Consider the following 25,310-nt stretch of genomic DNA (forward strand, 5'->3'; position numbering starts at 1 on the left):
CCTGTGTATATTTTGTGAGTACAGCTTAGGCATACATATTTCAGTGTAGTCTAGCACTGACATGGTCATGAAGTGACCTTTTAAATACTTACTTCAGAAGCACTATGCTAGTCTGAGCTGTCCTGCGTGTGGGTGAGAAGGGCAGAGCCATTCTACAAGGACTCTTTGATGCCCAGTGCAGCCAGCTGCTGGTCCAGTGACTGGTGGGGTACAGCTCTGCCACCCCATCCCTCTTCCTAAATCACAGTGGTGACTTTACTGTTGGATTTAGAGAAGGGTGTCCTATGGCAGTTAAGATTTTCCAGGCAGTATTTCTAAGCTATTTATGCAAATATTATTTCCTGGGCCAGTGATGTTGACATGAGAATATAAATGTCCCACGGGTGACTCTGAATGTTGTCACTGAAATGCTGATGCTCAGACATGGTATGACCCTTGTGCCTAGGAGATGCCAGCATCATCTGCTGTAGTGGCAGCAAAATGACCATGAGTTTATACTATTAGGCAAGGTCTGTGTCAAACAGAGCCTGCTCTGCTGTGTTTACCTCACCTTAGCTCCCATTTACATTCTATCCCTGTCTCTTCCTTTGTAGGATGAGAATAATAATGCATGTCATCCATTAAAGGCTGGTGCCAGGTGTAAGCAACTGGAATACGTAAAGCATCAAATGTAAAGCCACAAGTAAAAAGCTCTCTACAAATGCTGTCAACTCATCATTGCTTTGCTCAGATAACAGTGGTACAAGTATCGCCGTGCTGATGTATCTGGTGTTTGCTTCTCAGAGATAATCTCATGTAAGTGAAAGTAAATCTCCCAAATTGCACATGGATTTATTTTCCATTTAGCTACCTCTCTGGGTAGTGGCCCATCAACGTTCAGCTGAATAGCACAAGAGCACCCTGCAGATAACCTTCCCACACCAGAGATCAGTGTGTTTTCAAAGTGATTGCAGGCTTTACTCTGAGACAAAACAGATGATTGATACTCCATGGTTAAAAGAGTCAAACTAATGCGTTATGATTCATCTATGATTTATAAGTAAGTACTTGCTCTGATACAATGATGGGATCACTTGATGACTCATGTTGTGATTTAATGTGTGTGCAAAGTTCTCTGTGTGTCACTCACCGAAACTTCAGGCTCAATGGATGAGTTCAGTGCCTCGGCCATGTCTCCGGGCGGGCTCCCTGAAATGCCTGCTGAAGAGCAGCAGGGAGGCCAAGGGTGCTCTCTCCTCCCATGCAGCCTCATGCTGTCCTCTCTGAGATCCAAATGAGTATGATGCAAAAGGTAGAGGCACACTGAGATGTTTTCCAGGGTTTTGATGTTGTAATTCTTCTCCAACAAACAATTGCTATGGCAACCTTGCTGCTGCTCAATTCTTCTCACTTCCTATTTATTCTAAAACACAAACACAAACCATGACTGTGATTTAAGCCATTAGAAACTTCAGATGAGGGTAGGCAGAGAAACGTGATAAGCCCAGAGCATAAGATGACCCTGAAAGGCCTCCTCTACACGCAAATTTTATACCTGAATTTTTGACAGGAAATGATAGCTTTCATAGATGTTATGGTTTCTGATCAAATAGGAAAGGCTTTCCTGGCCATGGTAGGCTGATACTTGGGGGTGTCACTTGGGGAGGAAGGCTGCTGAGCACTTGGTCTTCCTCTTGGATGTTGCAGCGTGCTCAGGGCTGGTGAGATGGATCTGCTAAAATGAAACATGTATCGGAAGGCAGTTCACTGTAAACCTTTGCAAGGTACAAGAAGTTCATGCATCACCTGAGAGGATGCTCAACAGGACGGCAAAGAGACAAACACCCCTCTCCCTGCAAAAAATCCAGGATAGGGCACAACCTCATCTCCCAGCCCCAGCAGGGTTTGCCACCACACGCACACCTCTGGGCGCCCACAAGCTCACCAGACTGCTGAGCTCTCCGAGACTCCTTCACCCTCCCTTCATTTTTACAGATTTACAATGATAACTACGATGCTTGCTTTTTTTCAGTTGCCTGTTATTTTGAAGACCAATGAACGTGCGAATTATCACCACATAAATCATCACAAAGGTCTTCTGCAACAAGTCCCTTGAACTTCTGAACAGACTCCTTTTTAGGGATGCCTGGTCCTATCAGGCTGTGCAACATGGTGCCTGCTTACTTCTTGAATCACCAGGTTTCATTTTCTACATGAAAGAACAGGTTTTCATTGGAGAAAGAGTAACTACGGTGTTTCTGAGAGAAAGGTTTGTGCCTCCTCTGTGCTCAGAGGGTGCCAGCCCTGTTTTATCTCCTGGTACAATCTAAGTAATGGCCTTGAGAAGGGACATCTCAGCAGCTTCTGATCTGATGTTGATTGAAGCTCCATCTTTTCCAGCTTGGCTGCCTACAAACCTCTAGATCGAAAATCTGTTCCTGGCCCTGCTACACAGCATGGATTTGGGGAAAATAATTTGAATTGTCTAAGCCTGACATTCCATGTACGCAAAGCGAGGATAAGAGGAATTATTTGTTGGGGTTTACGAGATTCATTATAATCATGCTCTGAGATCTGATCAACAGGACAGAGTTCAAGCATTTAATGTTTTCTTTGGCTCAGGTTTCTCCCTGTAAAAACAGCCACAGTGGTCATGCTCTAAAACTCTTTGTGTGAGAGGTTTGATGCAAACCCCTAGAAGGAAATCAGGAGCCATGAAGGAAAACAGACAACTGGAGTGGGGGGGAAGAGACTTTCCTGAAGAGGTGAGTCAGTTCCAGGGTAGAAAGGCGGCTGAATCCAAAAATAACAGCACCACAACCGGCACACACCACTGCCCCGAGAGCATCGTCCACCTGAGGAAGATGTTGGGGTTCCATCTGCGAGTTTCTTCTCTTTATTCATCAAGCAGGTTTCTTATCTGCACTGAATGCCACCAGACCTGTGTTTGTATTTTGGAGTCCGTGGTAATCTGGCCTTTGAAAAATACCCTGGCCACATTTGTCTCTGGATCCACAGGCAAGTCAAAGTGACCCCAAAGAAGAAATTTATTCCCAAAGGAATAAATTCATTCCGTTTCCTTACATTTTTTGAAAGCAGGTTGATTAACAGGGATTTGTGTTCAGATTCTTTTAGTTCTCACTAATCACTCACTTGTGTTTGGGCTGATTATACCAAACTCAGGATATTCTGGTCTGTGTTAGCCTTTGGATAATGCCAGTAACAAGCATCTGTTCCTAAGTTTTCCTGCAGTGGCATTGCTGCTGAAGGGCTTCTTCATCCTCTGTGTCTGTAAGTGGTGCTGGGAAAAGCAGGAATATTATCCTGAAGACTAACTGCTATCATGTTTAAATCAAAATCTTAAAAATTGGGTGTAGATGTTAAGTAGAGAAACACCCATTTAAAATTCAGACTTTTTCTGTAGAATAGGATGACAAGATCTTCACATGAAAAAGTTGACAGTTTAATTACCCTATATGAAATGAAGTCTAGTAATACCCAGGACTGTCACTTACATGAGAGTTGGGAAGCAGAAGCAAGTCAGAAATGGTCTCCCATGCAGAGAACAGGCTCTGGCATTTTACCTACTTTTCTCTGTCTCAGGAAGAGAGAAAGAAAGGAAGGAGAAGACTTTTACATAGTTAGTAGTAATAAATGGAAAGGCAGTATACCTAGAGGGAAAAAAGAGGTTGTTCACACAACAGCTGTACCAACCTGGGTCCACACTAATGAGCAAGGAGGTGGATCCGAGGAGCTGGATGATGCAGGTCACTGGCATCACAACACAGCCCTTCACTCCAGTGCTACTGGTCTGAGCCCAGCTTGTGCTGCATGTGTGAAGATGCAGTACATCAGTGCAGCCCAGCAGCTGTCAAGTGAGCATTTAAATGCCAAACCAAGAACAGTGTGGACCAGATTTTTGTTAGCAGAGTTGAAGGCTGAAGGTGGTTAGCTACGTGGAAAGGTCTGTGAGCAGCTGGTGGGCAGAGCTGTCTGACAGTAGATGCAAGGGGGATTGTGAGGCACAGGACGGGCTGGAACCTCCTTGCCACTCACCATCTCTCTCCCACACTCTCACAGTCAAATCCAATCCCATCTTCAAACTCACAGGCATTTTACCCTGCTCTGCTCCCTTGGGCAGCCTTTCCAGACTCTCCCTTATCTAACAGGCCAGAATCACCTTTTAATTTTCAGTCTGAAGCCATTCCTGAGCAGAGCAGCCCATCTGATATTCCAGCACAACTGTTGACGCCAGTGCTCTTTGCTTAACCATCATCTTTGTCTCTAATGTTTGCTGTGTTAATGGAGATCACTACCATCCCCACTCTTCCCCCAGATTACTAGGCTAAATGAAGCTTATTTTCCTCATGCTGGCCAGGCCTTCCCCCCTTGATCATCCACAGAACCCTTCCTTGAGGCTTGTCCCCTTTGGACTCCTGTAGGACAGCCTGTCCCTCCACTAGCCTGGCACTGCCTCATCTGTAACATTAGCTCACTCCTGCATTTCATGCCAAGGTAATTGCTTAATACATTATGTAAGTTTGGCTCCAAGACAGTAAAACCAAGTAAGCCCCATTGCTTGAACTGGGAAGTTTTGTGGACCAAGCAAGGATGCAGCCAGTCCTCATGCTGAGAATCCAGATATCCTCGTTGATTTCAGCAGGCTACGCTGGTTTAACCCTGTGAAATTTCATCAAATTTACACATTGCATTTTTAAGAACAAACATGAATTGGGATCTTCATGCAGAAATTATCTCGAAAGCTGTAGATATTAAGGTAACCTCCACCCATAAACTCTCAGCTAGCCTGGGACATTCCCCAGGAAGCTATTATTCTGCTGGCAGCCCTATTGCAAGATCTTCGTAACTGCTCTGGGAAACCATTGGATCCATGCCCTGTGGGACACCACAGTCCATCCAGTAATGAAAGGGGTTTAAAAACCCTGTAAACTGAAAAAAAATAACTGTTCCATAATCAGGAATTCTTGAGGTGCAGGGTGGAAGGGACAAGCAAAGACCCTGCTGTGCTGCTTCTCCAAAAATAAAAGTTGTTAAGCATGCTGCAGAATTACTTCTAGCTTAGGTTCAGTTTTCCATACTTTAGTGATTGACATCCTAATGTGAACAAATATGGGATTTGCCAGGCATGTCGCAGCAGCACAAGTCTTTCTCAGGAATTCCTGGCAAATAAGCCTGAAAGGGGCGAGGCCACATTCCAAGACAAAAATTCTGGGGTAGGATGGTTTGCAGAGGAGATCTGGGTTAGTCTGCCTTAAACCCTCACTCATGCACTGACAGTTGTGATCTGTTGGGTTGCTAGCTCTGATACTTTGAAAGATAAGTGCAGCCAAAAGGGAGTGAATATCTACCATGAAGAAGAGACCACGATGCAAATTTCTCTCATATGAGACATCAGAGAATCACAGCACAGTTGATTTTGGTGGTGAGCACAGGACAACCGTTTAGGACCCAACACTCTCCAAGAGGTGGCTGCACTCCGTGCTTTGCACTCACACCTCATGATGCCACCCCTTGACTGGGGCATGGGGATGTGTGCACACATGTGTGCATGCAGTGGGGTGCTGGGGGTCAGAGCAGACTGTATCATCCCAATAAAGGGGGATGATCACTGCCTTGGCCCTGCTGGCTGCACAATTTCTGATACAGGCCAGGATGCTGTTGGCCTTCTTGGCTGCCTGGGCACAAGCTGGCTCATGTACAGCTGTCAGTCAGCACCCCCAGGTCCTTTTCCACTGAGCAGCTTTCCAGCCACTCTTCCCCAGGCCTGTAGCGTTGCATGGGGTTGTTGTGGCCCCAGTGCAGTACCTGGTGTTTTGCTTTGTTGAACTTTATACAGCTGCCCACAGCCCGTCAATCCAGCCTGTCCAGATCCCTCTGCAGACCCTTCCTTCCCTCCAGCAGATCAACGCTCCCACCCAACTTGCTGTCACTGCAAACTTACTGCGGGAGCACTCGGTTCCCTCATCCAGATCACTGATACAGATATTAAACAGGACTGGCCCCAGTACTGAGCCCTGGGAAACCTCACTTGTGACCAGCCACCAACTGGATTTAACTCCATTCACCACAACTCTTCGGGCTCTGCCATACAGGCATGTTTTTACCCAGTGAAGAGTTCACCCATAGAAGCCATGAGCAGCCAGTTTCTCAAGGAGAATGCTGTGGGAAACAATGGCAAAGGTTTTATTAAATTCTAGGTAGACAACAGCCACAGCCCTTCTGTCACCCATTAAGCTCTCTCTCCAGTTCCTTACAGAGGATTTAGCTTTCTTTTCCTACCAAGATTTTAATTTTCTTCGAGCTGGTTGTCAGGAAAGCACAGGCCGCTAACCAGCTCAGACACACAGAATAATGTTACAGTCATTGCTTCAAATTGCACGTTTGAAGAAGGGTTCTTGGAAACATGTAATCCTGATATTGTGAAACTGTAGAACACATGGGGCTCTGCATACACGGAGGTGGTCACACTGGAAATCTAGCAGATGAGCTATTATGAAAAGTGCCTGCTGTATTATCTGAAGAGAGCAGGAGAAGAACTAAATCCTCTGTCTGATATCTCAAAAGCAGGGCAAGAATAAAAACACCATAGTGGTGTGAACAATTCTGAAATTAGGCTTGGTTGAACTACTGATTGTAAAATGCATCAGCACATTTACTTCTGTTCTGGCCAGTATATAGCCCATGAATCACCTCTGCTTTTCCCTGATTGTATGCACCAATCCTTGTTAAGCAGATTGAATGAATGACAAAATTTCAGCCTCCTGGCTTTCCAAAGGGTTTGACTCAATTACATTTGGTGCAAGGCCATTCCCTAGCACAGCGGCATCCTTACCTGCAGTTTAACGTCTGTCCTTGGTATTTTTACAGCTACAGCAAGAAGATAAACCCTTAATAAGCAGAAAATGTTGTTCTGCTAAAATCAGGGAAACACAAGGACTTGCAAATGTGACATTAATACCTAGCAATTGTTGTGAACTGCTCTAAGCAGTTTTTCTCAAAGTCTCTTAAACCCTCTCCACATTAAAACTATTCTACGTGAGTAGTGTACATGAAATGCATAGAGTATTCATGCTGATTATTTACTTGCAAAGCCTTCACAGCAGCCAGGGAGGGAACCAGAAATGCTCTGCGTCTCTCCAAGCCAAGAATGTGGATTTTCTTGCTGTTCATCCCCAATTCTCCCACTTTATCTCGTGACTCAGCTGCCTGATGCAATTACAGCTTTGCTGATTAGCTACCCAATTTGTGTGCTTTGGTTTCCAGACTTCACATGCAATTTTGATAAATGAATGGATTTTACAAATTCACTTTCAAAAAGCACTTTGCTGTCTTATTTTGTGAGTTTTCCTGCTGTTAAACCCCAACCACCTGAACATGAAAGCCATCTGGAGGCTAAGACACAAGAGCCAGCAACAGGGAAAACCAAGACCCAGATCTCCTCTTAAAAAACATTCAGTTTTTTGCTTAGCACAGGTGGTAACCTCAGTGCATGAAAGATGCTCCAAGCAGGCTGCTTCAGAGTGACAATGAGCCTGAGACACCACTGATCCAGCTCCTCGGTTTCCATCATCTTGACTCAGGAACAGGCTGATAGCAGGCACTGCCTCCTGTCAGGGGGTTAATACTCCATGGACAAAGCCGTAACTAAAAGGCAAAGAAAAGTTCCTACTGTTTCTGCCTGCAACAGAAATAATCTCTCCCGGACCATGCCAGCTCAGCTGGAGGAAAGGCCCCGGGGGCTGACATGGTCTCTGCTTCCTGTTTTTCTCTTTGCAGAGTAAATGAGTTTATAAGGTCTCCAGAGACGTGCCTGAACCTAAACCTCAGGTCTGAGCATCCTTGAACCCTTGGCAAGTTTGGATTCAGTTCTGGATGCACAGATTGCAGATCAGATGTAATTTTAATAACACTTATCCTCAGAAGGCTCTGCCAGTCCTCCCAACATCACACCGCACAGTGACCTCAGGAGTGCTGCTGTACCTGTGAGCTGACATGAAATGTTGAAGAGGGAGGATAGATCTCAGCTTACCAAGCAGCTGTGCATTATCTCTTTGCCATTGTGCATTATATGAATTACAAAAGTGTGTCTGTGTAAGCGACATCTGTCACTGGCAAAACCTGGTTATGCTGTGGGGGTAAGCTGGGGAAGAAACAGCTCCTTCCTGCCTCCCCTTTGTAGCATCTTCCACCAGTGGGTGAAGCATCAATTACACATTTTAGTATTCAAAAAAAGTAATTTCCTCTTATAGTCTTGGTTTTACAAAATTTCTGTTAGCTATCATTTTTATTTTTAGATGTTTCATTTAGGGGATATAGTATTCATAAACGTAGATATTAAAATTAGTGGTCTGGTCTGAGACATAAAATTGAACTAAATCACCAGGTTTTTTGTGTTAATATTTACTGCTCTCCCAAGAAATGGTGCAGAACAGTGGAACCAGATTGTTCAGCCACATACTATAACTTTTCTGCGAAATTCATGATTTTCAGTTAGCCTTTTAATCCCAGTGATCATTAAACATGATCATTAAATGCTGATTATTAAAACATGAATTAAGACTCAAGATTTTTATAATTCTCTTCAGAGCCTCATGAAAAAGAACTGCCTTGATAAACCACCCTCATTTTCCAAGCCCTTTAGCCTGAAAAGTGGCATTTTTCCTCTTAGAAATCAGGGCCCAGATAGTAATTTAAAATTTACTTTTTTTTTTGGTGTTTTCTGTGGGCTGAAATGGTGAGGTTGGTGTCTTGTGTGTGTCCTCACACATGTACCATTGGGTGCCACTGATGTAGGCATAAACACAAACCCTACAGAGAGCTGTGTGGGCAACTGGGTTCCACAGGGGCTTTGTCCATCCCAGCTAGCATGCTGTGGAAAGCTCTGTCCATTCATAATTTTGTCCATGTGTCCCATAGAAATGTTCAGCACTGCTTGTGAGGATGCCAAACCGTGCTTGCAAGTGCTTTGGTAAGGCTACATGTCAAATCCAGCTTTCTAGCCAGCACTGCTGGTGTCAGATGATGCTAGCTTGCAGTTTCTTCAAGTTTTTCTGACAACAGCCCTAAAGTGTGCAGGTGAGGTTTTGGCATCCCCTTGCCCTCCACATGCACAGTGACACTCTGTCTTTCAGCAAGCTACAGCTACAGGGATCCATAGCACAAAAGGATGTACAAGTTTTCAGGTGTAACTTCAGCAGTGTTTGTGTTTTCATGCCACAGTGATGTCTTCCCACTGAGCTCAGGAAGAAACTACTTCTGAGCTGAGGGAAAGCAGGGAGCCTCACCTGTAGCCTCCCTGGGTAAGTGGGGCTTTCTGCCTATTAAAACACCAATATTATTCCATTAAAGTAGAAGAGAGTTCCTCCACCAGCTAATGTGCTGTTACTTATTAATGTAAAACCACCACCATGCTGGTTAGTAAATTATCTATCTTCCTGCAACCAGTTTTTATTTGTCTCACAGGGGTTACTTGCACTTTAGATTTTGTTGCCTGGGATCAAAAGCAGATACTTCTGGGTACTGCCATGTGCAACACAACCTGCGGCTGAGCACCATGCCCTGGGGTAAGAATGGTGCAGGGCCAAGCGTGGACAATCTCACCACTGCAAACACTTCCCCATGGGTGAACTGCAAAGCCTGCAGAGGACAAGTGAATAGCGCCACAGAAAATCACTTGTGCAAATCCCAGAGCAAAACATTTAAGTCTTTTGCAGGAGAGCTGTGTTTCCTCTGACTAACACTGTGCTGGGATTGGTGTGCTGTGACAGTTTCACTCCTGGTGAACTCACTGGGGAAACCAAAGGCTGCAGAGATGGATGCTGTTGAAGGAATACTCATGACTCAAAATCCCCCACCTAACAGCTGCCACAATGCAGGCTGCTATCAAAAAGCTAGTAAAGGTAGTTTCTGCATTAAAATGCACAATGTAATGCAAAGCAGTAAAGTCAAAAACAGAAGAAGAAAAATATTAGTTTACTCATGAAAAGACTTTTAGTTATAACAACTGAATCTGCCCTCGGATCCAAGCTGGCATTTCCTCCTGGGCAAAGAGAAAGCAGGGATGTGTGTGTGGGAGGGGTTATTTTTTCTTATGCTTTGTGTGCTCTCACAGGCTTATTCGAGTATTCTGATTGATTACCCCACATGAAAAAGGTCTCATACTCTCAGTGTTACCTGGAAGCTAATAGCATCGGAAGAAGGGAAACTGCCTACTAAGTAAAGGCATTAGGAGCATAGATAATGGCTTTTAGCTTTCTGTTTCTTAAATACTCGCTGTCCCTATGGGGGTTTCATAAATCACCCATTCCAGAGCTGCTCTCAGGCTGGTCCTTGCGGTCAGATGTGCTTTGAAAGATATTATGTGCATGTCTATCTCTGCGAGAAACGATATTGTGGGCTCTCACTGGTAGTCCATACATGACAGGGTGGGGAGGCTTGTGCCTTCAGCTCAATGCAGCATCCATAGTCTAGGAGATCCCCTCATGAAGCCCACATCAGCCAATGCTTTTCTGAGCTCAGGAACCCTCTCTGAGAACAAAGCCATAGGTGGACATGAAGTCTGCTGTTTGTCTGCTGTCAAAGGCCGTCTTGCCAAGGAAGAGCAGTGGTGTGGCAGGGAGCGTGTTGATGCTTTGGTGCTCCCAGAGAGTTCCAAAGAAGCCATACTGTTAAATAACTTTTCACAATTAGTAAACTGAATCTCTTCTCTTTGGTGCCTACTTTCACCACTCCTCAGCAGAACTGGAGGGAGACCTGGGTCTGCTCCTGTCTCCTACTATGCTAAATGGCTGTATTGTCCCAGTCTGGATCATGCCAAATTATGCACTCTGTCCTCTGTTGAATTGCTTCTCGGTATTTTTGTTACATACTTTCATAGTGATTCAACAAAACACCCTGCTGATGTTCTCCATAGAAAAGTCTTTAGAAAGGCAGCAAAACTTTAGAATTCCCTACTGAAGAGTTCTGTGAGGCAGCTCAAAAAGCTTATATCATTCTGTTGACACTTTCCCATACAGCAATGTTTCTTCACGTATATGATGCTAATATGGCTCTTCTGAAGACTTTTGGAATAAGCTCATTTGAGTAACCCTGCTCTATTTTGAGGAAGATGGGAAAAAGTTGGGCAGGTTTTGATGTTGGTACCGATCTTTGTAGAAAATGGTGTCAGGAGGTGCCCAGAATAACTCTCCCCTGGTGCCAAAGGCTGTGGACATCCTCCAGCCTGTTGCTGGAGGTTTAAAGGGAGGGCAAGGAGGAGACCAGCAGGAAGGACAGAAAGTAATGGCTGATGGTATGGTACACCCATTTGCTGCCATCTCCTTTGGTGAGCACTGTCTTTGCAATACACCACCTATGTGCCAGGAGCTGGCCAGATGGGGAAAATGGACTCACGTGGCCGGTGGCACTGATACAGAGAATAGGAAATGGTAGATAGATACAGGCTGTACTTTGTCCATAACAATTTCATCACATTTTGTAGGTGAAATTGCTTGGGTGACCGTAATGGGTCCAGATCGGAAGCTGGCATTTTGGCAGCCAGGCCGTGTGTTAGAGCAGACACTGTGGCTGAAAACTCCCAAGACCACGCTTGCTCTCGCTCTTGCCTTTGTCATTGAAATTTTTTTTAAGGAAAAATACTTTTGAAATAATATATTCCAGCCACTGTACGTGGAAGGGAAATGACACAGCAGGCTGCACAATAAATAGGAAAGCAGATAAATCCAGGGCCAGATTTATCAAGTGACTGTTTTCATAGCCTAAAAGAAGTTCAAAGCATACACTAATCATAGCATCAATATCTCATTTAATATTGTGCAGACTGCTTTGCAACAGCTGGACAGGCAAAAGTTGGGCTCAGCGTGGCTGAACATTTTGGGTCACCACTGCACTGAGGGGTGGCATGGTCCTCCATGCCATTTGCAATAGCTCTAAGTATTCCTTAGACCACCAGTCCACGGGGCTGTCAGTGTCCTGGTGTAGATGCAGCCTCAAGGATGCGCACGGGCATGTTAAATGTAAATGGCCTGCTGAGGAACAAGCATTTGTGCTTGGGTAGATATATCTATAGTGGAGTTGGGCACCTATATGGGATTATTCTGGGAAGGGCATGGCACTGCTGATGGCACAGGTACCCCCAGCAGTCTTATTTCAACAACCATGATTCCTAATTATAATTTTTTTTGCCTTTATGTGTTCCCTGTTACTCCATGGTGATCACAATTATTTACCTTGCAAAGGTTATGAGAGGGTTCATTAGCCCGAATGTGCAATTTATTTGGAAAATGGGGAATGTTTCTCCATACAGAAGCTAAACAGCATTAGCTCTAGTAATTGGAAGAAGGTACCAATTTCCTTCAACTAACTGAAGGAGATGATTTATTTGACTATTGATTTAGCTGGTGATTTGCCGGGATTTAACTAGAGGTTGCTGAAACTGCCATCTACAAAATAAAGGTTAAATGAAGGTAAAATCCAGACTGGTAGCACGTTTCTGCCAACAGAGCTGTATCACACGTTGGTGTGATCCTGCCACCACCCTGCTGCAGACCAGGGGTCCATGGATTTACAGATGTCTGGAAATAGAGGTGAAAATCAGGACCTGCTCCCCGTTCATCCTAAGGCCCTCAACAGGATGAATTCACATCCCTTATCTAGTTGCTAATAAAATGATCCTGCTGAAATGTTTTTTTTACCTCTCCCCCTCTCCACTACCACTGTAAGTGTGATGGCAGCTCATTCCCATAGGTTTTTTCCCATCTGCTAGCACCCATGTCAGGGGACGCTTGGGGGCTCAGTGCAGCCTATGTGCTCATCCCCTAGCAGTGGCTGCAGGGAGTGAGAGGAATCAAATCCCAAATCCTCCAGAGTGAAGACAGAAATACCCACATCACACTCTTATTTAAACATTAGATCACTGAATGAATCCTTTCCCAGTTCCTTCCTCTCCTTGGGTGATTTTCAGGCAGAGGAGATGCTAAGCTGTAAACAACACTTTTTTCAGCATCAGCTCACTCCATAAATGGTTATTCTGGCTGTGCTGTGGCAGGTTTTATTGTGTGATTAGGCTGACAATGTGCTAATGCTCTGCCCTAGACCTTCCACGTTCCCAAGGCAGAATTGACACATCCAGAAAAAAACAAACCACAGACTGAGGAAGCACTTTCTGTACTGGAAATTTTGATCCATCTCATGCCTCGGTTTGCAAGGTCACTCTCTGAACATTGCAGCCTTGGTCAGGTGTTTCTCCAGCATCTCCTAAGCCATTTACTTGACCCTGAAGGCTTATGACACCTCTGGTCCCAGGTGATGAAAGCAGAGGAGGGCTATCACCAGAGCAGGGTGGATGTGAAACAGAGACTTCCATTCCAAGGATGGGAGCAGGAGAGCAGTCTGAGTGCAGGCACAATGGTTTTATGTCTCCCACCACTGGCAGAGTGGCTCAAAGGCAGGGGCAAGCTAAGGAATGCTGGTGCATGGGGGTCTCACCATGAACCACTTTGTATTCCAAGTTCTTCCAGCTATCACAAAAGCTGAGGGCTCCTCCACGCATCTGATGCATAAAACATAGACGTAATTTATTTCAGTGTAGCTCTTCCCCTTTCTGTATCTTACCATTTTATTTGGGTACCTTTGCACTGGGGGAGGCATGTCCGTGATTGGAGAATAAATGCTTGCCAGTGCACTGGTGTAGTGAAGGCAGCAGAGGTCCTTGTGTAGACAAGCCCAGGCTGGGCAAGGTTAGACCATCCCTGGGTGTCACTGGAAAGCCTCAGCTGTGAAAAAGGTATTTACACCTACCTTGTCTCAGCAAAAGATGGGAGTTTGGAGGGGGAGAGCACCATCACAATATATCTAAAAGTAGAACTTCTTCAAACAGAGAGAAAGAGAATTATTCTCCATCCTTTTGCCAGTGTAGGAAAGAATGAACCAACGCTGGTTAGAAAACACTTCCCTTTGCTCCCTTGCAGCTTCCCTTTTGGGCATACATTCTGAGTGATGTTTTTCCACGTCTTCTTGTGTAGTTATCATCTGCAGGATGGTTTTTGCAGGCCTGGGGAACAAGAGCCTGCAGGACATCCCATGGCCATGGGCTGCAGCAAGTCTCGGGGCAGGGGAGACCCTGCGCCTCAGCCCTCACTAGCTGAGGACAAGCATCATTTGCCACTGAGGAGAATTCAAAGATTGCTCTCCCCAGTAGCCTGCAGCTACTGGTTCAGGAAGCATCTCATTCTCCAGCTGATGACCCTTGTTAGGGTATTATTGTTAGGAATGTTAACTGAATGTTTCTTGCTTCTGCTTCTGCTTCCACAACTTCCAAGAGGAAGGGAAAGTAGGGCAAGCACCAGGGAGACCCTTATAAATGTTCAGATGTGGAAATCTCAGAGATGCACCCACTGGGCTGTGACTGGTGCTGGGTAGGGAGCAAGTGCACGTGTGGGTGTGTTTTGGGCCAGGCAGAAAATAGCTGGAGGGACCTATGGGAGTTTAGGGAAGAGGAAAGCGGGGGGATACCTTTGTCATCATTAAAACGATAAAGCTGCATCTCCTTTCTTAAAGAGAACTTCACAGTCTGGGGTAGGTGCTCAAACCCTGGATACTGCCATGAAATTTCTGGCTTGTTGTGTTGGAAGTCTCTCGTGGTGTTCCCACCCAGCCCTTGTGACAGGAGTTGTCCCCAGTTCTCTCCAAGCTGGGGTGCTGAACATCCTCCTGTGGGCCCAGCCAACGGGATCAGTGTCTGTGCAGGTAAAAAATGAATCCACAGACAAAGCCTGACATTACATCTCATGAGGAGGTGGTTTTGACTTATCCATGATTTAATCATAGCTCTAGGATGGGAGCAGATCTAATAAGAGACAGCTTATTGACTCTCATTGCTGTTTTTGTACATACCTCGAGCAACCATCTTTCCTGGCTATTTTATGCTTTTTCCTGGCTATGTGGGTGTGCAGGATGCTGCCCTGAAACCCAGACCCACCAGCCCCTCACACCAATGTGCCAAGGAGGACACCTCATGTGGCATTGACAGCAGCTGAGCACCTTGTGGTGTTTTTTTAGTCCTATAAGATGAAACTAGTCTCCGAGGTGGAAGGGAGGTGCTGAGCCTTTTCAAGGAAAGGTCAGCACAAAACAACAGCTCAGAACTGGATAAAACTCCCAAGCCTTCCTCAGCTAAAGCCAGATGTGAGTTTCCTTAGGTATGAAGTGTAAAAAAGGTAAATAATGCCGTTGTGAAGAAGCTGGGAAAAGAGAAAGGCGAAACATTTTATCTGGGCAACTATTTCTGCTTCGTTAAAATATTTCTACTTCTGTGAAAATACGCAGAAAACTTTGCTAAACTCAAATAGAAGAAACCATTCCTCAAAATGTTACTGGTTAGTAAACCCATTTAATAAGTGAAAATAAACACTTTGCCTCTGGAGGCATGGCAATTTTATATGTGCATTCCATATTTTCAGGGTTTCTTTCAGAAGATGTGTGAGTGTGTGTGCGCGCAGTTAGAACTCTGCAGGTGTTAATGGTCATGACTGGGAGGGGAAGGGTCCATAAAATTGCAGGTCTTATTAAAGTAACAATCTGTCCAGCCAGCAGAAAGATCAGCCAAATGCCTTTAGGTATTAAAACCAGCTGCAGACAAAGACCCAATGATGGTATAAGGCTACTTGGCCAGAGCAGAGGTAGATCAGGTGAATTAACAAGACCTTTTCTGATTACAAAAGCAGAGCAGGGTCCTGCTTGCCTGGATCTGGAGAGAAGCAGTGCAATGGGGCTCCTTGCAGTGCTCCTTATGCTCAGAGGGAAAAAGGAAGATGCCTGTTTTCTGGTTGGAAGAACAGATCCAATTTACATGGGCTGGTCACCTGTGTGGAAAGTCTCCTTCCAGGCCCAAGTTTTAGCTGAGGGTGACCCATTGTGCATGCACAGTGATTAGGATCAACTGCAGAGGCAGGGGAAGAGTAAATAACCCCAATCACAGCACTGTCCTGCAGCCAGCACCTCACAAGAGCCTGCCAAGCCTCAAATCAGCTCAAAGAGACGCTGGTTTCAAAGACCCTGCCCACTGCTTCCTCCTCCTCTCTGCCATCAGGATTCAGGAGCTGCTGGTCAGGGAAATTTAGCCAACATCAGCTAAATATATACTAAAAAATAGAATCCCAGTGTTTAGGTGGAAAAGGAGCTCCTGTCCATTGGGAATGGGACAATCTGTGGCTTTCCAGTGCCTTTAGGGGCTTCCCAAGAGCCTGTGGTGGAGGACTTGAAAACTGGACAGCTGAAGATGCAGTTTGTTTTGCAGCGCTCTGTGGGCCTTTTACCATTTCTCTCTGAATCCTGCAAAATGCCCTCCAGGTAACTAGGTAACTAATGCACCAGAGTTTATAAACTGCTGTGTTTAAAACATTCCCAAATTAGTTTTTCTGCAGTCCAGATGGTGCATTGTGAATGCTTAATGGCATGGTATTAAGATTTTATTGGCATTCATGAGGGATGATCCGAACAGCTTACTTGCGCCTCTTCCCTCCGTGCGTAATGCATCTCTCAAAGCCCATGCCAGGAAAACTTTGCATCCCACCACCTTGTGTCTCATGCACGCGTGTGTGTACATACAATTAGTAAATGACAGTAGATAATATTGAAGGAAAATCTTGGCAAGCCACACTTTATATTGATGCTATCTTGAATATTCAGTTATCTCTTGGTTTCCGTCCCTCACGCTGACTTCTGCTCATTGTTTTAATCTCCGGCAAGTCCAGGTCTTCTGCTGGGGTAAAGGATTGGTGTAATGGTTGTATTGTGAGTCTGGTCTCTGTTGGGCTTCCCATTTCCCAAGGGATCCCAGGCTGAAGCACCGAGACTGCAAAGCCCTAGGGTGAGCTGCCAGGCTTGGAGCAGAAACTCTGGCTTGGCCGGTGGGTCATGCTTGGGAAGTACAATCGAGCAAGTGCAAAGGTGTGTAACGAGGAGAACACTGAACACTGCTCTTTTTCTGTGGGCAAGGAGCCTGATTTTTGCATCTCTGATGGAAGGAGAAGCTCAGGACCCAGCACATCACTCACAAGTGCTTTAGGGCCAGTCTGATCTTCCTCCCACCCGCTGCAGTAGCAGCATCAGGGGTACGAAGCAAAAGCACATGGTCATGCCTGAAGCAATGTAATGGGAGATGTGATTCACCGCAGCTGATGCCACCATGACGGATAGCACACAGCTCTAAGGCTGGAGATTTATGTCACTGGCAACAGAGGGACTATCACTAGTTATGTGATGCCCACAAATTCTTATCTGTTGTTTTACGTTTATTGTGAGGGATTTTTAATATGCCACATAATTCTGACATTTATAGGTAGATGAAATAAAAATCTGTTTGATCAAACAGCTTGCCAAGGTCATATATAAAATACATACTTGGTCAGATTTAATCTGGAGGGGAAAAAGCTGAGCCCTGCACTGCTCAGCATCTGGCCCTTGTGGTTTCCATGAGGAGATGATGCCATGACGAAGTTTCCAGTCCTCCTCAGCCACAAATGTGGATTTTTTCATGGTGATCTTCTGAGGCTCAACATGCATGGCTGAGGCTGTGGCATGGGATCCTACAGGAGCTGTTTGTCCTTTCCCTGTGCATGAGGACATGGGGAGGCTCAGTGAGCCATATCAGAAAGGGAGGCTTCAGCTTCATTTTCGTTTCCCATTACATGGTATCCATGGAAACGAGGATGATTTTCCCTTCTTTTTCTGGGGAAGGCACAGTATTCACTGCAATACAGTCTCTTCCACTAAGATTCTGCAAAATAGCTCCACAGGGTGACTGTTTTTTATCCAAAAAGCCTGTAGTACAGTTGGTTGGAGGGAGCAAGCCCCTTTTAACCCTCTCATGCAACATGGCATTTCTCAGCAGGGCTGAGGATCCTGCTTTCCAGCTGGATTTCCTGGCAGGAGGACAGGCAGCACCCCACACTGACACATCTCTTCCCAAAGGGATCCCAGGGATGGTGGTGAAGAGGACAGGGGTGCTGTCAAGGCTGTGGAGAAAGGAGATGAGGGGGGAAGGTAACTGGATGAAATACTCCCCTGGCTTCATGAGCAGGGTTAGTTTTGGGCAATTGGTGCTAAGGACATCACGCCTGGCAGATGTCATAAATACATGATTCCAGGGGTCTGACAGGGAAATACTGCCTAGAGATAGGAATTTCTGCATTTTTTGAAGGCTTAAGGGGGGAAAATATTTTTCAAAAAACCCACCAAATTTGGGAAATGCAAATAATTCCAGCAGTTATAGCACTTATCAGAATTATTTCTTTTTCATTCTTTAAGGGTGATTAATGTTTTATGCAGTTAGCACAGCAAAGGACCTGATGGATACATTTACAGAGTACCAATTTTCACTTTCAAATGATGAGAGGGGTCATCACTACGTGCTGAAGTACTTACCCATGTGTTGGTCACTAACGTATTCCTAACTTGAGGAAAAATAAAACGCTGAAAATTCAAAGCAGCCATTTAGCTGTCTTTTAAGATAGAAAGAAGGCTGGATCCTATGGCTCAGTGATGGGACATCAACAGTGCTTTAACAGAATAGAGCAAAGGCTTGAAAAATGAACATTTGTTCTCTCTCTTCACAGTCTCTGCAAGGCTGCTAACACAACACTGCAGTCAAGACCAGCATTAAATGAGGCCCACAGTACTGAAGCCTAGAGTCTGTAAGCATTTTAATTGCTTAATACCATTCATTTTTTAAATAAAAGGCCTTCACTTGAAATATTCCAGTTACAGAAAGCATTTTGAAGAGCTGAGAATAACAGAAGAAATGTCATCTTAAACATCTCTCTAACCTTGCTTCACCCTGAGCTAAATTAATGTACAAGAGTGTTTCTTCTATGTTTCTTCTTCAAGTATCCAGCTTCCCACACCAGAAATAATATAAATTGAACAGGTTTTCTTTCTTTCAAGTCCCACATTTTCCCCCAAGTCTCCTGTCTCTCAGTTTGCTCCTGACTCTCTCACATTTGGGTCCCTGCACTGGATTTTCCTGGCAGTTGAGGGAGTGAGTCTTGTAGCCAGAGGCACGGGAGCCCAGATTTTCAAAGCCATCAGACACTTTGCTCCCATTAATAGGAAAAGGGATTTATACACCCAAACAACTTGGAGAGGCTTGGCCCTATCATCATTGTGTGGCTGTGTACCGTTCCTGAATGAAGGAGAATGACTTGCGTTGGCTTGTTCTCTTTCCTAACAATTTGTCATTCTGGTTTCCTATGGAAATCTGCCACTCTACCTGTAGGTCCTCCTGGTTCAGCCACCAGACCTGACGGTCACTTTCTCTAGCACTTGGCATACGGGAGGTGCTACCGAAGCCACCTGGGATCTGGTGGGCAATGAGAACACAGGGCAGACAGGGGATGTGCCTGAGCATTTGGTGGCTTTAGAGCCTGGGGCTTTACAGCCCCAATCTTACCCCATGGTGGCATAAACCCCACAAGAAGAGATGGGGGATGGAGAGGCCAGCAGGTTCCATGGCCCCAGGCAGGATGCTGCCTGCTGGCTCTGGGTGCCTGAGCCTCCGCCATCCCCTTTTGCAGCAGCCACCACAAATGGTTTATGCTGCAATTCCTCGCTCTGTTTTTCTGTGCAATATCATGTCCATTAGCCATGCAAAATTAAGATGCTTAAAAGGAGATCATGTGCTCGGGCTCCTGTGAAACCACCTCTGAGTGCAAGCTTCTAGGTGGGACATTCCTCTCTGAGGCACTGCTTAATTAAACCTTAACCCCACTGCCCTAAACCTTACTCTCTGAAAACGAAAGACTGGGTGTGAACTCCCCTGACACACACAAGCTTGCTTTGCAAATGCAGCCACACAAATGCCTGTCTCCTGTCTCCAGCAGCATGGCTGGGACTTCCCCAGCACTCACGAGGATCTTGGCTCCTCCTGGCCCCCTAGTCGCAGATGGGGAGGGACACAGGGCAAGAGAGTCACCATTCCTGATGCTCTTTATTGGCAAGGCCATCGTGGTACGTGCCCCACCCTGAAGAAAGATTCTGCGGGTCTTTTAGGTAGACCTGTGGCTCATAACAACAAAGCAAAGCAAAGAATGGGAGATAACGCCAAAACTGCTGAAATCTCTGCTTCTCTCCAAAGCAGGAGCAGGAGCATCTTCTGCACAAAACCCCTTCCATTGCATCTGATGTGGGATTCGGCAGCCAGACGGCAGTACAAAGAGGCTAGACTTGATGTTTGTTTGGTGGCTGCACAGAGCCCATGGAAACGTGCCTGAGGAATATTTTTTTTTCCCTATTCAAAGCTTTACCTGCTGGTGAGTCACGGGAGGGCTGGCTGAGGGAGCGTATCATGCATAATTATTTGGAAAATCAATCCGGCAAGCTAACTCCTGTCGCAAAACGTGTGATTCATAAGATACAGCAGGACAAAATGTAACACAAATGCTTTAGAGGATCCCTTGCTTCATTTAATTCTCCCATTGCAGTCTTAATCAAGAGGCAAGAAAGACATGGGTCCCAACAGGCGCTTCCGAAGCACAGTCCCCAGTGCTTTCCAAGCACAAGAGGAGCCATGGTGCAGTGGCTGGGAGGGAGCAGACACTTCTGTCCTTTCTCCTCCCTGATACCTGGAGCAGGAGCAGCAGGAGGTGTACAGCAACATCCACAGAGCTTTGGCATCAGAGGTGCTCTGTCTCTCTCAATAGCAAAGAATGTAAAGGCAGAAGAGCCTTTGCCTTCAGCTTTCCTCTTTCCTGAGGAGCTGCAGGAAGGCAACATGTGAATGGAAGATGTGCAGGCTCATCCACGTTTCCCTGTGCCGGGGGCATCTCTGCAGCACAAAGCAAATGCTCCCTTGGTTTTCTCCAGCTAGGAAACTTGTACCTGCCACAGCAGCATACCAGGACAGCATCCTTCAGCAAACCCTCCTTGGCCAGATGCTTGCTGCCTGTGGTGGTGCCAGTGCTCCAACGAGTGCTGATTCCATAGGAAATAAATGGCATTTTGATTTTGACTGGCAGCACAGAAATAAAGGCAGGCAACAACACATCAATATAGATATGGAATAAAACATCAGCCTTTCAGATGTCTTTAGCTGGTCACATCAGGCTGCCTCAGCTGTTCTCTGACACCTTTTCTCCCCACATAGTGATCCAGCTATCTTATGGTACAGCATCTTTTGGACTATGAGTCCTTGCACTCATTAACTTCCCCAGCGAGAATGTAGTCGGAGTATTAACAGACCTGGTGTGAATCCATCTATTCCTCTCTCCCATGAGAGAGGCTTCCCCATCTTGAGACCAGAGGTGCCTTTCCCTCACCTCCACCTGGGGAAGGTCTTTGGTTGCCTGAAAATGAAGCACGGGACTGGTGGCTGACTGAAAACCAAGGAGGAATCAGAAAGGAAAGTGGAGGTTGTGGCTTAGGTGCAGCATGGGCTGGGAAGGTGATGGCCCCGGGCACCATGAAGCTTGATGCAGTTTATGATGTTTTTGCATCTCAGGGGCTTTGCTGATGTAGTGAGAGTTAAGATGCAAGTAAAAAGAGTTTCTTCCAGGACAACTCAATTTGCTGACAATAAAGCCCAGTTTTATAAGATGCTGGGTGCCTTACATCTCCCGGGAAGAGATCAGGTTGATAGGACAGTGGGCTCTCTCCCCATCTCTCATGGTTTGTTTGCAGAGTGCTACTCTAAGGGAGGTCAGCTCTCTCCTGGATGTGGAGGTGGGAAAGGCTATTTGCCTTTCAGTGGAGTATCACCAGCTTCATGTTGAAAAAGAAGAAAAGAAAGCAGGAGTTCACTTGTCATAAATGTTGGTTGCTGGTGGGTTGCAGTGGAGGATGGATGTGGAAGGATAGGGATGTGCAGGAGGTTTTGACAGCATTGGAAGTGGAGTGGATGGAGACCCCACACAACACCATCATTTCTCCCAGATCCCATTGCTGAAACAGGAGGAAGGGTTCAGCAGTAGCAGTCATGTTTCTCCTTCTTGGTAGCTGGTGCAGTGCTGTGTTTTGATTTCAGCTCGGGAACAGAGCTGATAACAAGGATGTTTTGGTTTGGCCAAGGACTTTGTGAGCCTCATGCTCTGCCAGGGGGGAGGGGAAGCCAGGAGGAAGCACAGACAGGACAGCTGACCCAAACTGACCAAAGAGGTATTCCATACCACAGCACGTCATGCCCAGGATGTAACTGGGAGTTAGCCGGAAGGGCTGTGGGACTGCAGGGTTGGAGGAGGTATCAGTCGGAGCTTGGTCGGGCTTGGGGGGCGAGTGATCGGTCGGTTGGTGCTGAGGTGTTGTATTCTCTTCCCTTGTTATTTCCTTTATCATTGTTATTATTGGTGGTAGCAGTAGTGATCTGTGTTATACCTTAGTTACTAAACTGTTCTTATCTCAACCTGCGGGAGTTGCATTCTTTTCGATTCTCCTCTCCGTCCCTCCGGGAGTAGGGGGAGGGAAAGAAGGGGGGGGGGGAGTGAACAAATTACCTGACTGGGTTTAAACCACGACACCTAAGCCTCCCAGGGCATTCCAATCACAGCACGCAAGCTCCACATTACCTGCAGCAGTGCAACATGTGGCTGAAATGCTGCTGGGCACTCCATGTGTGCTGCTATGAGGGCAGCTGGATGCACAGCCACAGCACTGGGGGCTGCCAGAGCTGACAGCATGGCTGCTGCCGGCTGGCCAGGCTGGAGTTCTGTAGAGTGACAGCAGTGAATCTTCCTCACAGGAATAGGAAGGGAAGGTGTCATTTAAGGCAGAGCGCTGAGTGGCAATTTCCCTCGGGGTCTCAGGGTGTGAAAAACTACTCCCCATTCACATCACATACATCTTTTCAGCCCTTGGTACTGAAAAGAAAGCTGGAATCATGTTCTCCTCTGATGAAGAGTTCAAGGACAACCTCCAGTTGGGCTCCTGCCAGCGCTTCCCAGCAAGCTATGTCCCATAGTTTGAGGGGCATAGAAGTTTTGATTGATAGAAACACAACAGGTCAGTTGTCCAGGCAGTTCAAGTGGCCATGCTGTAAAATTCAGTGGCAGCAGAAGCTGCGTCAAGTCTGCATCATTAAGGGCAGGCTCAGGATCACACAGAGGAAGAGAGGAGCAGAACGGTCTTTGGATGCTTCCTTCATCAGAATAAATAAACAGGCGAGAGCTGCTAACTGGTGCTGCAACAAAGCCATGAAATAGAAGGTCTGTGAGCCAGAAAGATCATGGAGAAAGAGTTTATTGCAAGTGGCTAAGAAACCCTCATATATAACAGAGGGTTCAAATGCTGCCTCCAACCAGCTAGGTCTGGAGCTATTCCTGTAACATGCATTGGGATTTCTTACCCCACGTATGTTATCAAATCACTGTTGAGCACATCAGGAGTAGAAAGCAAATGGTAATAAATCATTGTGCTGACCCTGTAATCAATGCCTTAGCAAGGTAATTCCTCAGTGGATCCCGTCCTTCGGCACAAGGTCAGCAATGCCTAGATATCAGGTCTGCAAATTCCCTATTAACCCCGGGACTGTGCCTAAGTATTATTTGCTCTCCTTAGTTAATGAGGTTATAATTAGAAGCTGAAAATCCTATCATTGGTTAAACAAGCCAGTGCTGGTCTGCAGCTTCCAGCAAGTGATGGGGCTGCTTTATTTGGAGGGTTATACACTGAGTTGTTCAGGCAGAAGCAATGCACTGAGCTTGTGTCCATCAGAGACAAGCCCAGCACCTCCGTTCAAGGGCAAGGCATCTTTGTTTTGTTGTTTCTTTTACATTTTGGTTTATGTGTCTCTTGCTACAGGGGCAGTGTGCAGGTGCACTTGCTGCCATTTCAACAGCAGGCATCCCATGCACCAGGCTGTCTGAATCCCATCCCTGCATTCCATGCATCACCCTGAGTCCCTCCATCATTTTTGGTACCACAAGGGTTTTATTACCTTTTGTCTGCTCATTCAAAGAATTTTCTCTTTGATTGGACCTTGAAGACAACTAGACTTTTTTTTTTTTGCAAAACCTGAAAAATCAATAGACACCCTTTCCCATCAAAGAAAGCCAGGTGTCAGAGGTGCTCCTGTCATGGAAATCCTAGGCTCAGCCTTCCCATAGTACCCCAGATGGCTGCCTGGGGGCTGCAGACTGACCTGCACTGCTCGGGCTTGTCTGTAACTTACACTGCACAACTTACTTAGCACGGGAGCAGAGTGTGCAGAAGAGGGCAGGGCCCTACTGCTCCCCGAAAGTCTCCAACTGGGCTATGCTGGCTCATGCCCCTGTGAGTCATCTGGGAACCACTGATGTGCAGAGAATGGTGCAACATGCACCTTTCCCAAGCACTAATCCTGGGGTCACTGCTGACTCAGAGGTAGTGTTTAAGGACTGGGAGTCACAGCCTGCCCGCTCCTGTCCTTGAGATCGAGAGGGTGGTGACACGCAAACAGGGGAGTCTTGGAGATAGCACCTGCACTGATGTCAAAGGGTTACATCCTCGGTGATGTTTGAGGGACAGTTATCTGGGTGACGCAAACAAAACCACCCTCCCTGTCAGACAAGGCAGGCCTGAGCTGAGATCACAGAGATGCCACTCTGCTTTATTGAACTGGTCAAACAATTAACTTAATTCTTCATTTTCCAGACCACACACATCCCATGGGAATTTCAATATTGCCAAAGAGCTAATACTGTATGTGAGGATTAAATATGGCTTCCTGTGAGCTGATAAGAAAATAGAGGAAATAAATACATTTAAAAGGCATGCTTAAGTGAAGACATTTTTAGAAGATTTAAAAACAGACCAGACCAAAAATAGTCTGCAAGCAAAAATGGGGAACTCCAGGGTTCTGATCCTGGACAGAGGAGGCTGTGAAGAAAAACAAGTGTTCTGCTCTGTACAAAGGCCAGATCAGAGCAAATCCCAGTCTGCTGCCCTCAGCCTCATGCCTGTGCTGTGAGCACCCCTTTGGTTCACTGACCATCGGCTAAGTATCTCAAGCAGGATCTGGTACTCGGCACTGCCAACATTCTGTGTTTAGTGGGATGCATCCCCATCCTGGTGTTATTTCCTAAATCTCCAGAAGGAGGGTGGTGTGAGGGGAGTCATACCTCAGCGTCCTTGGAGCCGCTACCCCTCAGCTCCCAGGGAAAAGGCCTGCACACCCAGAACACCCCAACCTCAGGTCTCTGCAGGAGCAGTTCCTTATGGCTGGACCCAGTTTCGCACAGTTTTAACCCAGATGCTGTGTTCCCAGATGTCGGAGAGAGTGACTGGAATCAAGAGAATGACTCAATATGATTTATGCTTCTTGTTCATTTTATACAAATCCTTAACCC

General features: G+C 46.1%; 1 protein-coding gene across 1 annotated transcript in view; it reads left to right on the forward strand.

Moving 5' to 3' along the window:
* The first annotated feature begins 6,505 nt into the window (after nt 1-6,505).
* Nucleotides 6,506-25,310, forward strand: part of KLF11 (KLF transcription factor 11) — a 201,635-nt gene continuing 182,830 nt past the window's right edge. The window contains exon 1 of the mRNA XM_061460815.1: nt 6,506-6,511. The gene's annotated coding sequence lies outside the window, so the exon portion shown is untranslated. The remainder of the gene's footprint in view (nt 6,512-25,310) is intronic.

Source organism: Pezoporus flaviventris, unplaced genomic scaffold, assembly GCF_033815535.1.
Source record: "Pezoporus flaviventris isolate CSIRO_AGI_PZ_B2104156 unplaced genomic scaffold, CSIRO_AGI_Pfla_v1 ptg000031l, whole genome shotgun sequence".
NCBI lineage: Eukaryota > Metazoa > Chordata > Aves > Psittaciformes > Psittacidae > Pezoporus > Pezoporus flaviventris.